The sequence below is a fragment of the Staurois parvus genome, unplaced genomic scaffold (assembly GCF_062004578.1).
Source record: "Staurois parvus isolate SC_StPar_1 unplaced genomic scaffold, SC_StPar_1.0 ptg000561l, whole genome shotgun sequence".
In the NCBI taxonomy this organism is placed as follows: Eukaryota; Metazoa; Chordata; class Amphibia; order Anura; family Ranidae; genus Staurois; species Staurois parvus.
The window spans coordinates 1,399,645-1,417,496 of NW_028318357.1; the positions used below are offsets into that span (position 1 = coordinate 1,399,645).

Genomic DNA, 17,852 nt, shown 5'->3' on the forward strand with positions numbered 1-17,852 from the left:
GTAGTTTAATTTTTTTTTTCACCCCGAGTTTGAACATGCAGAATCTAATGATGTCAATCCATTTCTGTGAATGTTTTTATTTGGTGGTGATATAGAAAACAACAACCTCATTACATGAAGAACAGCATTGAAAGCTTATTTAGAAGAGAAGAGTTACAAACTAAAAGTAAAGTTTAGAAAGCAGAGCGATTAGCATGTGCCAATCTTCACAGAAATGCAGATTGTTTTTATCTTCAACAGTTGCCAACATTTAAAAGTTTTACACTTCTAACACATTCACCTCAGAGTTCCTAAAAACAATACATCTCTAGGTCAACACGTTATATAATTGGTTTCTTGAAATAGTATGCAACATGAAGCACCTGGTACTCTAAGGCTCCATGCACACGGGGCGATTAGCTGTGTAAAGGCACGTTAAAAACGCGCGTTTTTCAGCATTCTTTAGATTTTTTTGCATTACCGTTTAGCAGTGTTTTGCCACTTTTTTGCGTTTTAAGCAGGTTTTTTTTAACCAAATAATAACATTTTTTTTGTTTGCTCAAAAAACATCCAAAAACGCCAGGTTTGCCACGGTTTACTGTGTATTTCAGCATTAGAGCGTTTTTTACAGCTAAAAAAAGTCCTCTAGAAATCCACTAGTTCTGGAGTTTTTTTCCAGCCAAAAAAATGCCTTTGCCAAAAAATGCTGATTACAGTCTGTGTGCATGGGTACATAGGATAACATGCTGGGGAGTTTACTAGCTGTAGAAAAAAAAGCCAAAAACAGCAGCTGTAAAAATGTCCAGTGTGCATGAGGACTAAAACTTAATCAACCATTCAAAGTCACCTGAGGTATGGGCTCAACAGGCTACAAGTCACCTCCCATAACAAGTATACACATTTTATTGCACATATAGAATCTTAAAAAGCATGGTCAATATAGTAAAACCGCTATGGACTATCTCTACAAAATTGGGAAATTTTTTTTATTCCTGTAACAAGCCTATGCTTAACATATATTACTTAGCTGATTAAATGTACAGTTTTGGAATCCTCCGTGTTATGTAGCATGAAAAAAAAGTACCTTAAGAGGTGGTTCCCCTGAGCTGTGTACATCCAGTGTGATATTTGGAGATTCAAAGGTCCACACAAACTTAGGCACTGTGGGATGCCATTACACATGTGCAATTATACCCTTATGGTGATAACATACTCCTGTATAGAACCAGCAAATATTCAAACAGATATCAGTTGGAAATAAAGGTTTAATAATAGCTTCCACATATGAAATAGTATCCTTATGTTTAAACATTGTCCAATACAAGACACAACAGGGATTCAAACTGGTCTGGTCAGTTGAAAATATCTGGGTAGAAAGCTCACAGTTGGTCGGTACTCGATGAGGGACCCAAGTTATCCAAAAAGGAGGTCACCGCAGGCATACCAGGCGAGTACATTTGTTCGTCACATACAGGGATGAAGGTAGTAACCCGTGTCTGAAACAGATATGTCCTCCAATAATGATTTGGTCACCAAATATCCCAGTATAGGAATCCTTTCTTCAAAGTATAGACTTGGTAGGGATATATCTCTCCCGATGGAATGCTGAAATATGTATCAGTATATTTGGGTTATAAAGCAATGAACTACCAGCTGGGTGAAGACACTGAAGAGCCTGAAGGTCCCAAGGTGTTCTGAAGTAATATTGCATAAAGTATTCCAGTAAAAAAGCAAAAGAGAGAAAAAGAGTGAACATTGAACATGTATTCAACTCTACTGTTCATCAAAATAGCCTATGGGGTCCAAAATAAAGAATGCTCCTCAGAAGAAGAAAGTCTTACAGGTCCTGGATAAGGAACATGACCAGTGCAGTTCAAATTGCAGGAAAAAAGCACTGTAAACATAAAAAGACCAGGGACACCAATCTGTATAGCAGAAAACCACAATCCTGCAGCCCTAGGGGGTTCAGACAGAGTCTAGCTTGGGCAGAACAGAAGACTGAAAAAGGGCACCCTTCTTTCTGTCTTCTATTCATACATCCCCAAGCTGGTAAGTGGTAAAGGCTACATCCAAAGCATACAAAGAGGGAGACCTCCTACCACCCGCTGTTATGTTTTCCATCAGCAGTGAGCAGAACGAAAGCCGTACCAAGATACTTAACACATAACCGGCAAGTCCAAGTTTATTTAAGGCAGTGTAGAGGGGGTCCAGAAGGTGAATAGTCAGTCCCAGTCTGACCAGTTTTGCTGAACACAGCTGGCTGCGTCGAGTGAAATGCATAACAATTATAGGCAACATTCATTTCTGTTATTTTGAAATAGTTTCAACTTTCTAGCTACCCATACTTTGGAATATCTTGCTGTATAATATTAGCAGGCAAACTGACACTCTACAAAGCAATACATTCCAAGGACTGATCTAATAACATTTCTGCAGAGTAAGCAAGTGACTCTGTTATACAAATAAGTAAACATTAGCATATAAGCACTTAACATTTTGCTAAATCCAGGATCCTGCTTCACTATATCTGATCTTGCATAATACACAGAAAATGGAAGTGCAATTATTTTAGTAAATATAAACTGCCAAATACCTTTTCTTATCAGCAGTTAGAGCAATCTTGTGACTTCTATCAGTGTCCAGCTGAGCACTGGTTAAAGCTTGTAGGAGGAGTTTTCATTTTGCTCTAGGAGGATGCAGAACCCCTGACCTCTGTCTGGACAGTGCTGATTGGCCCTGTGCTGATCACTGGCACTCTCCCAAGAAAAAAAAAACCCTCTAGCAATAGACACCAAACTGAGCATGTGCAGAGTGGCTCTACACGATATATCTTAGGAGATATGAGGGGATCACTGGAAGAAGGGGAGGATCAGAGAAGTCAGGATCAAACAGTGTTTTTACACAATGCAGAGGATTAACCCCTTAGGTTCCATAGTGAGTATAACAAGCTGGCTTTACTGCATATGCAGACTTATTAGCGTCATATGTCCAGGACACAAGGGATGTATTGATGAAGATAGCCCAGGTGGAAGTACAAACTGGGGCTATACTGGTTCATATTAATGTTGAGTTCCTTTATACCTCTATACCCTACCAGTGGGGACTTGGAGTAGTAGCCCATTCTCTGAAGGTTAATTACCTGGAAATGGATGCCCAAAATGAGTTCATATTGGAACTACTTGAATTCTCCCTTAACAAACAACTTCTTTCAGTTCTCAGGAGTCCGTTATCGTCAGATTAGGGGGATCTCTATGGGGACTCCCTGGGAACCAGCATATGCCTAGAGAAAACACTTGGGGGTGCATTCTCCTTGTGCATTACCATGATAACAAATTTATTAAAACTAGATGACAAATGGATACGCACAAGCAAACCATAGAAACAGACAGAGCCAAATCTTTCAGTTCCATACAATGGGGTCCTATCCCAGAACTTCCTGGCTGAGATAGATGCGTGTCGGGAGATAAACTCCCTTCCTCAGAGCCCTTTATCTCCCGAAATGTGTCAACTGTGTGTGACTTCAACCGGGAAGTTCTAGGATAGGACCCAATTGTTTGGAACTGAAAGAAATGTCTATTTTTATGGTTTTCTTGTGAGTATCCATTTGTCATAGTTAGTCTGACTGAAAAAAAGACAAACGTCTATCTAGTTCTACCATAGAAAAAAAAAAGTTATAATCCTATACCCACAGTTGATCCAGAGGAAGGCAAAAAAAAAAAAAAACAGCAAAGCATCTATTTTTAATAACGTTGTTATCATGGGCATGCACGAGGTGAGTGCGCCCTCTTGTGTTTTCTCTTGACTGTTCTAAGACTCCCTCATCTGTGGAGGGCTGCACCTAAACAAGTGGCATATACCTTGTTAAATTGTGGAGCACCAAGATTCGAGCACTGCTGAGTTTGGCACCACTTTATTGACCAGCATATGCCTGCCTCCACCTTAAGTGGTGGGAGAAGGAGGTCGTGTATCGCTCCTAAATGTACCTCAGCCATACTCAGTTGTAGCTGAACTACATTGATGATGTCCTGGTTTTGTGGGACAGATCGATAGACGAGTTGCATGATTATTTGACCAAAATTGAATACCAACAATCTGAACAGCCGGTTAACATATAATTTGAACTCCTTTTCTTGATCTCCTGATCTCTATTAAAAATGGGGGATTAGGAATCAAAACTGTCAGGAAAGCAACAACCGCTAACACCTTACTTCTGGTTTCTAGCCATCATCCGAGGTCCCTCATAGAGGGCATTACCCACTGGACAGTTCCTGCGGATCCACAGGAACTGTTCTAGTGAGGAGGACTATAGGCTGGAAGCAGATGAACTCTACAGGAGATTCCGTAAGAGGGGATATCCTCATGGAGCCATTAGACAGTCTTGTAAAAAGGCTTTGATGTGAAAATAAGAGAATACGCAGACCAGGGATCTAACCCCCCAACATATTGCTCCATTATGTATCAGCACCCAATGGGAAGAGATACGGACAACACTAACTAAACATTGGAACATTTTAACCCAGTCACCTTAATTGTCTGAATTTTTAGGTCTGAGATCCTTACTGATAGCAAGAAGAGCCATGAGTCTTAGGGACAATCTGAATTCATACGAACTCACACCTGAAATTGGCTAACTGATTTACCACCATTGAAAGGCTTGTTCCCCTGTGGACGATATCACATTTATAAATATGCTGATCAAACCAACAGGTTCACCAATGAGGACCAGCAGAAGGTATATCATATAAAGCAACTCATTAACTGTGTAACCACACGAGTGCTTTATATGCTTGAGTGCCCTTGTAATAAAATTTATATTGGCAAGGCCAAACACCAACTGAGGGTCCTTATAGATGAACATCTTGGGAGCATCCGTAACAAATGTGACAAAACTCCAATTGCACAATATTTTGCCACCTTCCATAATACCTTACCAGATGGACTCAAAGTTAAGGCATTTTATTCGCTGAATCTTTCCAGCCACAGAGGTGACTTTAATACAGTCCTCTTGCAAAAGTAAAAGAATTGTATTTTCAAATTGGGGGAAATTGGCACCAAGGGGAACGCAACGTTGAGTTGAGTCTACAGGTGTTTCTGGACCCTTAACTGTGTAACTTTCCCTCCGGTGTCTCCTCTACCCTTGCTACTAACGAGTGCCTTGTAGAATGTTTGTCACTGCTTAATTCATGCTTTCTAACCCCTACCTTAATAATGTTTGGATCCTGTAGTAATTAACTTGTATTTTTGCTTGTACCTCTGTGTGTATGTGTTGCATGCCTGTAAGCCCGGGCTGTGTTTGTTACTGCTTATGACAACATTATCATCTGTTTTTAAAGTATGTTTGGTGAAGGTGCTGTGCTTTTTATGGTAATTCTACACTATTGATATAATTAATAAATGTGAATTTTTGCAAGCCATGGTTAGGTTCTCTTTTGGGGCCTCTTTTTGTGTGAGCCCTTGGCTTGCACAGCATTATTTTGGTATGTGTGAACACCCATGCAATTCTGGTGCAGCAAAGAAAGTGTTCCTACACCTTTTTTGTGCTGGTGTGGTGTGAATTGAATAAGTTCAAATCACACTGCAAAGAATCTCATATGATTTGAAATGGGATTCAGTGTGATTCCTGTCTGAATCACATGCAATTTCCTGCACCGCTATAGTGTGAATCCAGCCACAAGGGGCAGAGAAATAAAGGTCATAGCCTTGACTTCTTTTAAAACCACTTTTGAAGAGCTTTGATGACAAATGCACATGAGAATATAAAACAGCATATAATAGCGACATTGTGTTTTAAAAGTGTTCCAAGCTTTGAACCACCTTTTTCAGGCAATCTGCTACAATACCAGAAATTTAAGTACAGCATTGATAACCAATCAAAGCACACACACACACACACCAAAGTAGTCCTCAAATAATCAGCTGCTGCTTGGTTCTGTATACTTCCCTATAGGTGCAAGTTCTAAAGAGATTTTGCAAGTGCATTAAAGGTTGCATTGATCACTTTATTCAGAAGTCAACTTTCCATTATGTGAACCACACCACCCCCTCTAAAACTTGTGGTGGGAAGAAAGGGTTGCTTCTTCAGGCACGGCAGGATTAGTGACTGATTATTGTCATGAGGCAAGACAGTTCTAAAAGCTAAGCTTGAAAATTAATCCTGTAATCTGTAATGTAAGTCTACTTTTTAGCAAAATCTGAACAAAGAATCCTTGTCAATTTCTACTAACGCTGAAGAGATGTAACTCCTAATCAGGTACATTTCCTAATCTACTCCTGTATGTAACTTTACTACAGCATACATTTTAGACACTTATTTTTGTCTTTACAGCTTTTAGTTTGGCATAAAATGTTTATGCACAATTCAAAGGAAAAATCAGCAGGATGTAGAAAATCAGACTTTTCTGAGTACTTTTAAGAAACTGCTTTCAAGGGGAAGCCCCCCAGATGTGGTATTGTCACACACCCTACTATCAGATGAGTTTAAATCTCCTACAGTAATATAAAAGTCAGAGAGCAGTGCCATCCATCAAAACAACACAAACATCAAAGCTTTCATCTTAACCAGTTAGAAGGCTCACTTGAGACAGAATCACAAGTGGCCAGAGGGGCTTAAGCTACATTGCTAAAAGACAGCATACAAACAACAAACTCAGTTGAAAGGTTTAAAGTGGTATTTAACTGAAAAACAAAAATGTAATGGTTGCAGATTACCAATCTTTAGATGTGGTGGCTGCACTAGTTTTCTTTGTCATGCTTTTTCTTTTTTTTTTTTACCTGATGATCCAGACACACATTCCTGTTTTATAGTCTACATTCTGGATGAAGTAGTAAAGCAGACACCTTTGGACAGCAGCATTGGCATTTGGGGGAGCGTAGTGGCAGATTAGCAGATTTAGATGGATTTGACTAACAAATTGAAGCCGAACTCCAGCTAACAGTTTATAAGCAGTTACAGTATTGTTTTTTTTCTTTTGGGGTAAACGTTGCACATAATTGATGCTGACAATTGTAAGCACTCCTGTCAGTAGTAAATAGTTTGTCTCAACCATCTAACTGCTGCTTTGTCTGTACAGCTTGGTCTAGTAAAGGAAGTTGAAAACACACTGGTTAGATAACCAGGTGAAAATAAAGGAAAAGGCATTAAAAAAGAAAACTAATGCAGCCACCACATCTAAACATTGTTAAGCTACAAAATAATACATTTTTGTTTTTGGGTTTAATATTTGATCTGGCTTTGGGAGTAGCTCAACACTGTGCAATGTCTCCACTGTAGCTGGTAACTCTGTCACTAGAGTGCTTGCATCACAGAGGGGAAGTGTGGCAGTGGGTGGCACTGATCAAGGTGGGTTTACCATCAGGCTTGACTAATGTAGCTGTGGTCTGCAGAACTTGGAAAGGCCCATCCCAGCAAGGCTACTTGAACATTCTGCATTCTCCATTATTGAAGCAGTGTCATGTCCTTATCTCAGGATCTAGCAATGAAGAAAATACTTGGGAACGCAGGTCAGTTAGTGTTTGATGTAAACATATCACAAGTTAAGTCAAAAGCTTTACTACTTTCTGTAGGGTGGAAAGCAGTGTGAAACTGCTGATGTATTCCTAAATCTGTCAATATCAGCTGCATTATCTGAATTTACAAACTATTTCCAACAGAAACTTCCTGCAAGTAACCTGGGCCGTTTTTCTAATTGACCATCCACTCAGAGAAAGCCTCCACACAAGCCCATATTTATACAATGCACATTAGAGCAGTTGTAAAAAAAAAATCTGTTGCCTCTGGGAAGTATACAAAGCTTTTGCCAAACCTTGGAGTGTTTTTACAGTTTTTCCAGCGTTAAATTTAGGATATGTCAAATATGATTGGTAGTAGATGGCAGCAGCCTTGGAGAGTACTAGTGGTGATGTGGAAAATCAACCATCCCACCTTTTGACGCTTTTGTTATACCATATGACACAGTGGCCAAATAATAGAATAAAGACCTGGGTGCAACAGACAGTCCATCAAAATGCTTCCAAATTTTAACTTCAAACACTTTTGAGGGTGCAAATCCATCCTTTTCCTAGAGTGTTTGTGCATCCATTTGAAGATAGAAAATGTTCACGGTTTTTCCCTCAGCCAATTTACAGGCTTTTACAAGGGTAACTAAAGCCAGCCATAGATGGTTCGAATCTCAACTGATTCATCAGGGACCGGCCGAGATTCAAACCATGTATGGGCAGGCTGAGTGTACCTAAGTTGATTGATCTATCAACTTGGGTATAACCAACCTGTTGAATTTTACATGTGATTATTGCTAACGACTATTATAGCCACTAGCAGTAATCATTGTCTTTTCCTGGATGAGACTACTCACCCACCAGGAGAACACAATGGCTCCACGGGAGGGAATCCCCCATCAACACAGAGCAACTTTCTTTCCTCCAATCCATGGTTACAGGAAAGAAAATTGCTCTGTCTATGGCTGGCTTTACTCAAATTATTGTGAGCTCAGTGCCAACTTGGAAGGTGCCCCACCTTTACAACAGTCTAGCCATTAGAAATTGCTTGGGCTGTGTGAGGGGTGCCCTGGTCATCACAGAGCCTAGATTCATTTATGGGAAACGAGCTTGGCACAAGCTAGTAGTTATTCTGAGAGATGTGGAAAATATGTTTGTAATATGGATGCAGTTAAGTGTCTCCTCTTCTGAGCCAGAGGTGGGCTCAGGCACAAATGCAGACTGTGCATCATGTTTGTACTTAACATCACTGTGTGCACAGAATGGGGCACCAAGACCATCAGCTGATTTTCCAGGTTAATTTCAGGATATGTTTTTACCATCATAGCAGTAATTGCCACCACCTAAAGGCAAGGAAGCAGAGCTAATGCTACAGGGTCCAGTTGTACGCTATAGCAGCTGAGGGGTCCCTGCTTATCCCCATTCGAAACAGCTTAGGTATGCCCACCTGCTTCTTGGCAATACATTCAGAAAGGCTTAGTGGCATTAGTCATTTAATTTATAGGGCCAGCAACAGATGACATGTTGGGAATCCACAGACAGCAGCCCACTACTTGCAAAAACAGGTAAAGCCTTCTGGTTTTTAGCATTTTAACAGTGCTTGAGAGAAGTAAAATAGGCTACTTGTCAACCCACAAAGTAATCAAGTCTAGGTAAGTTGTCTGCCTTGAAAGGCAAACTCAAGAAGATAACAACTTGGGGACAGAAAAGAAAGCATCAGATAGATTATGGTAAAAAGCCTTGCACTTTCAACATGCTTCAACACTCTCAAAGCCTGCACAAAACTGTAAAGATTTTTCCCAATTTTTTTAATTATTATTATTATACAGGATTTATATAGTGCCAACAGTTTGGTCAGCGCTTTACAATATAAAGGGAGACAATACTGCTACAATACAGTTCAATACAAGAGGGATAGGAGGGCCCTGCTCCTTGGAGCTTACAATCTAGGAAGTAGGGGTTAGTGGTACAAAAGGTAGTAACTGTGGGGGATGGACTGGTAGAAAGAGTAGAAGATTCCATTATTAGCTGAGGGCAGGATAGGCTTCCCTGAAGAGAGAGGTTTTCAGAGATCGCCTAAAAGTGAGCAGAGTAGGCGATAGTCTGATAAATTGGGGTAGAGAGTTCCATAGGATGGGGGGAAGCTCTGGAGAAGTCCTGGAGATGAGCATGAGAGGAGGAGACAAGGGAGCTAGAGAGCAGGAGGTCTTGCGAGGAGCGGAGAGTACGGTTTGGGTGATATTTGGAGACATGATTGCTGATGTAATTTGGTGCAGAGTTATAAATGGCTTTATATGTTAAAGTTTTGAATTTTATCCGTTGGGCAATGGGAAGCCAGTGGAGGGATTCGCAGAGAGAGGTGGCTGATACAGAACGGTTAGTAAGGTGGATGAGTCTGGCAGCAGCATTCATGATAGACTGAAGAGGGGATAGCCTGCAATGAGGTAGGCCAATGAGGAGGGAGTTACAATAGTCAAGGCGAGATATAACAAGGGAGTGAATAAGTTGCTTAGTGGTTTCCTAGGTTAAGAACGGCTGTATCTTGGAGATGTTGCGGAGGTGAAGTCTACAAGATTTGGACAGCGATTGGATTTGGGGCTGAAAGGACAGATGGGAATCTAGGATTACACCTAGTACCCTGGCATGAGAGGAGAGACTGATGATTGTGCTATTGATCTTGATGGAGAAGTCAGGGGAGAGGGCATGGGCTGGAGGGAATACTAAGAGCTCAGTTTTGGAAAGATTGAGTTTGAGGAAGTGGAGTGACATCCATGCCGATATGTCACTTAGTAGGTTAGTAATGTGAAAAGAGACTGAAGGGGTGAGGGGTAGAAAGATTTGTGTGTCATCAGCATTGAGATAGTACTTAAAGCCATGGGAGTTTATCAAGTGACCAAGGGAGGAGGCGTAGATGGAGAAGAGTAGGGGCCCAAGGACGGAACCTTGAGGGACCCCTACAGAAAGAGGGAGTAAAGAGGAGGAGCCAGAGTTATAAGTAACGCTGAAGGAGCGCTGCGATAGGTAGGAGGAGAACCAGGAAAGAGCAGAGTCTCGGAGGCCAAGAGAGTGGAGTTTTTTGAGGAGGAGGGGATGGTCAACCATATCAAAAGCCGCAGAGCGGTCGAGTAGTAAGAGTACGGAGTAGTGGCCATTGGTTTTAGCAGTTAGTAGATCATTAGTGAGTTTTAGTAGGGCAGTTTCAGTGGAGTGTAGTGAGCGAAAGCCAGACTGTAAAGGGTCAAGAAGGATGTTGTCAGTGAGGAAGGAGCTCAGGCGATTGTATACTAGGCGTTCTAAGAGTTTAGAGCTAAACGGGAGCAGGGAGATGGGTCTTAAGTTGTTCAGGTTGGTGGGGTCCAGGGAGGGCTTTTTAAGTATCGTAGTGATGTGTGCATGCTTTAGAGGGGAGGGGAAGGCACCAGTAGAGAGGGAAAGATTGAAGATGTGAGTGAGGGAGCATAGGATGGAAGAAGAGGGTGACCGTAGTAGTTGTGAGGGGACAGAATCCAGGGGGCAGGTAGTGAGACGGGCTTCTGAGAAAACCTTAGTGACCTCTTCGGTAGTAGCAAGGTCAAAAGAGTAAAGTGTTGAGGGAGGTTTAGTATAAGGTATGCTAAGTGGGATGGATGTCTGTGCAGTGGCGACGCCCCTACGAATGTCATCTTGCTTTTGAAATGATCTGCAATCTTGTGAGCAGTGAGTGAGGTGCTGAGTGGAGGTGAAGGTGTAGAGAGTTAAAAGTAGAGATGAGATGACGAGGACTGGATGATAAGCTATTGATGAGAGTGACAAAGTAGGCTTGTTTGGCAGCATGGAGGGAGAAATTGTATGTTAAGAAAGCAGATTTATATAGGGTGAATGCTTGTTGAGATTTGGTTTTACGCCGCAATCGCTCCAGCACACGATTATGTCGTTTAAGATTTCTGGTGTCGTCAGTCTGCCAAGGCTGTAACGGTCGGGGCCTGATGCTTCGTGTTGTTAGAGGAGCAAGTGAGTCTAGTGTGGATGAAAGTGTACTGTTGTAGACAGTAGTGGGCAGGACAGTGGAGAGATTCTGTCGTAGAGTTGGTCAGTTGCATAGTGGAAGGGAGCAGGGTTCAAGTTGTGAAGGTTTCTGCAGGTAATTGTTTGCCGCTTGGAGGGATAAGTGTTTGAAGATGAGGACACTGTGAAGGTGATGAGATTGTGAACAGAGAGAGGAAAGGGGGTGTTTGTGAGGTTGTAGGGAGTGCAAAGATGGGAGAAAACAAGGTCTAATGTATTCCCATCAGAGTGAGTGGACGACTGTATACATTGTGCTAATGCAAAAGATGAGGTTGGGTTGTAGCCGGGTTGTTGACATTAATGGGGATGTTAAATTCTCCAAAAATGATAGTGGGTAGTTCAGAGGAGAGAAAGTAGGGTAGCCAGGTGGAGAAATCGTCAAGAAAGCGCGACACCGGTCCAGGAGGCCGATAGATCACTGCAATCCTCAGAGAAATGGGAGAAAACAGCCAGAGGTAGTGAGTCTCAAAAGAAGAGAAGCATAGAGAGGGAGAGTTAGGGAGGACATGAAAAGTGCTCAGTGTGGATAGAAGCAAACCAACCCCACCTCCTTTCCGACCACTGGGTCTGGGTGAGTGGGTCTAGACAAGGTCTCCATAGGAAAGTGCTGCGGGAGAAGCAGAATCTGCTGCTTAAAGCCAGGTTTCTGTAATTGCTAGTAGGTTAAGGGAGCAGGAGACAAAAAGGTCATGGACAGAGGTGAGCTTATTGCAGACAGAGCGGGCATTCCAGAGTGCACATGAAAAAGGGAGGGTGGTTTTTGGGAGCATGGGGATTGATATTAAATTGAGGGGATTGCGGCTATTCCTGGAGGAAGGAGGGTGACTGGTGTGGGGGTGAGATACTGGAGGACCAGGGTTTGGGGCGATATCCCCAGAGGTTAGGAGAAGGGTGAGGAAAGTAACATGGGAGCAGGATGTATATGAGTGCACATGCCTTCCAGTCCTGGTGTTTGGGTCAGCAGGTGAGTGAAGTATCAGCAGGAGGTGATGAGAGCAGTAGTAGGGAGATGGTAGCAGTGAGGGTTAGATGTGTAATCTTTGGGGTGGAGCAGAGGGGTAAGAAAAGGAGATTTTGGGAACACAGGATAGTAATATGAAAAGGAGGAGTAGAGACGGCATATTTAAAGGTAGGTGCAGTGGGAATCAGACTTGTAGGAGATGTTTCCCAGGGTGTTTGCTTGCAGTCCATCCAGCATGCAGTAGAGTTCTTTGCTGTATCTTCCTGCTGCTTGAGTTATCATGCTATAGTTAATATTTTAACTAGCAGGATGACCTTGTTCACTTTTGACAGTAGTCTCTTATTCAGAAATGCTTGTATTAAAGTGTTACTAAACTTACAACAGTAAAATTCAGCCTGTATATGCTGTAAAGCATGTTTGTTATACTCACTGTAGAACCTAAGGGGTTAATCCTCTACATTGTGTAAAAAGCTGTTTGATCCTTTCTTCTCTGTTCCTGCCCTTTTTCAAGCGACCACCACTTGTCTGAAGACTGAACCATAATCATGCACATGCTCAGTTTGGTGTGTATTGCTAGAGAGGAGTTTTTTTTTTTCTTGGGTGAGTGCATGTGATCAACACAGGGCCAATCAGCACTGTCCAGACAGAGGTCAGGGGATTTGTATCCTAGAGCAGAAAGAAAACTCCTACTTACAAGCTTTAGCTTGTGCTGGGCTGGACACAGAAACCACAAGACAGCTCTAACTGCTGATGAGAAAAGGTATTTATAAGTTTGTATTTACTAAAATAATTGCACTTGCATGGTGTGTGTACTGTGGGAGACCAAATATAGTGGATGCAAGGTCCTGGGTTTTAGGGGTTTTAGTGTTCAGTTCCCACCTCCTCTTGTCTAGAGAGTGGGCATTCTGGTACCTTAGATGAGTTAGGTCCAGGTTTTAGAGTCCCTTAAGCATATGGGAGATCTTTAATAACCCTGTGGTTCATAAAGGACTCCAATTGCCATGACAAATAAATAGGCAGCTGCCTGGGGAAATCCATGAATTTCTTTGCATGTTTTGGGGGAACCTTTAAGCCCATTCCCTCCAGTGTGCAGATAATGTGACAATTTGCTGAGATCTGTGCTCGAGTGCTTAAGATGCTAATTCATATTGGCAGCTTGTCTGTCTCTGAGTAATGTTACCTTGCCATCCAGACCTAGTCCAGGGACTAGTTTTGAGAGTCTGGAGGCCAGCTCAGCCTGTAGTACAGTTTACACTTCCCCCATATCCACCAGACAAAGAAAATATCATTCATATTTAAAAATCAGTTCATCTCTACTTTGTTTTGAAAGGGGATGTACAGATATGAGGGCATTACCAGTCATTTCCCCCTAACTTCAGTTTTGCTTCCTCCATCTCTACCTTTCTGCTGTCCGTAGGTGTCCTACAATCCCATGCAAAATGGTTGCAATGGACACAATTGTATTAGATATGTCTCCTAGGTTGTTCCTCCTACCTGGGAACATGACAGGGGCAAAAACGTCAAGTTTTGGACAAAGGCATAAGAGGGTCTTTTTTTATAATGGTTCTCAAATGACAATATTTCCATCAAAGCAACTGTTTTTGTTACTCTGGTTCCCTTCTCTTTTGTAGTAGAGATTCTCATGGGAATCCTATTAATGGGATTTTTATACAGAGTGTAATTTTTTCTGGAATGTGCTCTGTCTTGTAATGTGACTAGGTACTACTCTCTTCTTTAGATTAACTTTCTAGCTTTGGCTTTTGTAAGAATGAATACAGTCTACATACAGCCTCCTTACTTTTAGTGTAATATAGCCAGTGCATTCTGTTGAACAGCATTATATGTGGGGGTAAAGGTGCAGATGCATTAGGATCTTTGATGACGCTCTTGGAGGAAGTTTCTGACTTCTTATTGAAATACCTCCCAAAGAGATTTCTCATACCTTCCAGTTTGCCTTGAAACTGATAGCAGGTATTCAGATTCAAAATACTTTAATAATCCAAGAGGAAATTATTATGACGACCAAAAAAGTACTTCTGGTCACAAAGAGCCACTGTCCTAGAGGACTAATGATGTGCAGAGTAACAGTCTGCTGTAAGTTGTAGCGCAACATGCATTTAGGCTAACAGACTAAATAGACAATTGAACATATCTGAAGGCGTCAACTAAGGTTCAGCAATTCACAGAGCTGTGTGGGACAGTTGTGCCTGTTTGCTAAAACAAAGCCATGATACTGCCTGTAATAGGATAACTGGGTCAATCCTCGCAACATCAATTCCAGTAGCTTATATAGCATTGAGTACTGAGTGGTAAAACAAAAATAGAAAAAGTTTCATTTGAGTGCAGTAATTTACTTAGGTGTTTTACTCATTTAAGCCTTTTGCACACAGGCGTCATACTTTACTGATGTTTACTCAGGAACTTGTGATGCCCGTGTGCAAGGGGCCACAATTCTGGTATTGAAGAATTTTACTTATCTATACGCTTACACACCTTTACTCGCCTATACTCAAAATTTACTCAGGTCTTTACACGGGTGTCACAAGTAAACACCAGTAAATTATGAAGCCCATATGCAAGAGGCCTTACAAGGCAGGGAGGCAGTTGAGGTTCTGAAGGGTAGGAATTCTCTACCAACTGGTGAGGAAAACAACCTCTGCTCACAGTGAAAGTTTATTTAGAAGAGAAATGTTATAAAGTAAAGAAAAAGTAGCCAGATTAGTATGTACATGTTGAGGTCAGACAAACTGTACCTAGCATCTTCACAGAAATGTAGAATTGTAAGCTCCAGTCTTGAACAGTTGACATTTTAACACATTCACTTAAGAGTTTGCACAAGTAGCATATAACACAATTACAAGAGACCTAATTTTCTGTCATTTTGGGATATGCTTTCAGCTTGACCGCAACCCATACTTGCTGTACAATATTAGTAGGCAAACAATCTCTCTACAGACGTAACACCTTTAAAGGACATTCTAATAACACCTTTGTAAAGATTGTTCTAATACTTTTCTGCAAAGTAGTTTGTAGAAAGCAAACCTGTTTTATGTAGACCGTAACATTAAAGCCCATCTTCGAGCAAAAAAACTTTTCCCATGCAGTGGTGCTGTGCCTACACTGCGCGAGTCAACTGCTTGTTTTGTCTAGGGGTGTTGAGAAAACTTGCCCAATCCTTCGTTCCATCAGAAAACAGTGCTCCTCTGCAGTCCAGTTGTGGACTGTTCCTGATATATGGACCTGCTCTGGGCTTGATGACAGCAAGAACAGTCCACAACTCAAGACTGCTAGAGTGTGATGATGCCAGACCAGTCTTGTGCTGGGAGGATTAGGGAAATAAATCTCCTCTCTCCTTTACCCTAGACAAAAACGAGCAGTTAACCCGTGTAGTCCGGGCATAGCCCCACTGCATAGGAAAGCTTTTTTTTTTTCTGCCCAGAGATGGAAGTTTTGAAGGCATCCATTCATAAGTTAAAAAATGTATATCAATTTTATTTGGTAACAATCATATAAAATAGCAAGCATAAAAAGGTGGCTATTTGTAGAAATCAACGCATTATTGTATCACCATTGTACAGTATTCTAACATTACAGAGAAACCACTATTATTTAAGGATAGTGATCGTATGAAGCCATTTATCATAATGTAGTTGTTTGGCGCCTTTTAAATCTTAATTATAACAGAAATCACCCAAATGGTCCTGATCAAAAATTTACATACCCTGGAATGTTCGGCCTTGGCAAAGGCACATCAGGTGACACACGCGAGTTAAAATGGCAATTAAGAGTTAATTTTCCACATTTGTGGCTTTTTAAATTGCAACTAATATTTGTGTATAAATAGTCAATGAGTTTGTTGGCTCTCATGTGCATGCACTGAGCAGGTTAAATACTGACAAAAGGTATATTCAGAGAGTCAGCGCTAAAGTGTATAAAGCAGCTAGCAGCGAGTAAGTATACAAAAACCTCAACATAGAACTATAAAACAACCAAGGAATAATATCCCTTATAAATAATAATAATATCCCACATAGAAGATTCAAAATGTGAAATAACACAAAAGAATAATAAACATAAGAATGTGAATAGATTAAATGAATAAAGTCCTCTGAAATTTAAAGGACACATTGAGTTTCACTGGATTTTTTTTTAATACATTCACATTTTTATGCTCATTATTCTTTGTTATTTCACATTATGAATCTTCTATATAAGATATATTTATAGGGGATATTATTCCTTTGTTGTTTTAGACGCTGCACTTAGTTTTGTAAGGTTAGATACTGAGCCATGGGGAGCAGAAAAGAACTGTCAAAAGACCTGCGTAACAAAATAATGGGACTTTATAGAGATGCAAAAGGATATAAAAAGTTATCCAAAGCCTTGAATATACCAGTCAGTAATGTCCAATCACTTATTAAGAAGTGGAAAATTCTGAGTTCTCTTGATACCAAGCCAAGGTCAGGTAGACTACAAGAAATTGCAGCCACATTCCAGACTTGTTCAGGATACATAGAAAAAAACCACAGGTAACCTGAGAGAAATATAGGCTCCTGTGGAAAAAGATGGCTTGGTTGTTTTGAGGAGCACAATATGACAATGCTTAAAATGAGCTGCAGAGTTGAGTTGCCAGAAAGAAGCCTTTACTGTGCCAATGTTGTAAAAAAGCCAAGCTACAATATGCCCGACAACACCTCGACACACCTCACAGCTTCTGGCACACTATAATCTGGAGTGATGAGACCAAAATAGAGCTTTATTTATGGTCACAATCATAAGCGCTATAATTGGAGAGGGGTCAATAAGACCTACATTGACAAAAATACCATCTCCACTGTGAAGCATGGTGGTGGCTCACTGATGTTTTGGGGGCATGTGAGTTCTAAAGGCATGGGGAATTTTGTAAAAATTGATGGTAAAATGAATCCAGCCAGTTATTAGAAAATACTGGCAGACAATCTGCATTCTTCTGCACGAAAGCTCTTGGACTTTCCAGCTTGAAAATGACCCTAAGCACAAGACCAAGTTGACCCTCCAGTGGTTACAGCAAGAAAAGGAAAAGATTGTGGAGTGGCCATCACAGTCTCTTGACCTTATTTATTAGAGGAGTATCAACCTTTAATGTAGAGGTCAAATTTAAACTAAGTCCAATTTTATTAAGGTATGAAACCACAATCCCTGTAATGTATTGAAATGAAAGATCATCATGTGATCTAATGTGTGAAGCTAATACTATTAAGGTTATATTAATGTCTGCTAAAGATAGACCAAGTATGCCCCTTTAAAAAAGATTAGCTAGGAACATTATGATCAGAGGTTTAAACTCCATTAATTTCACTAAAATAGAAGAATAAAATAGAAACAGATGTAGACA

General features: G+C 40.9%; 1 protein-coding gene across 3 annotated transcripts in view; it reads left to right on the forward strand.

The window, feature by feature from the left end:
- Positions 1–17,852, forward strand: part of RNGTT (RNA guanylyltransferase and 5'-phosphatase) — a 507,135-nt gene that overhangs the window by 320,080 nt on the left and 169,203 nt on the right. The gene's annotated exons all lie outside the window — the stretch shown is intronic.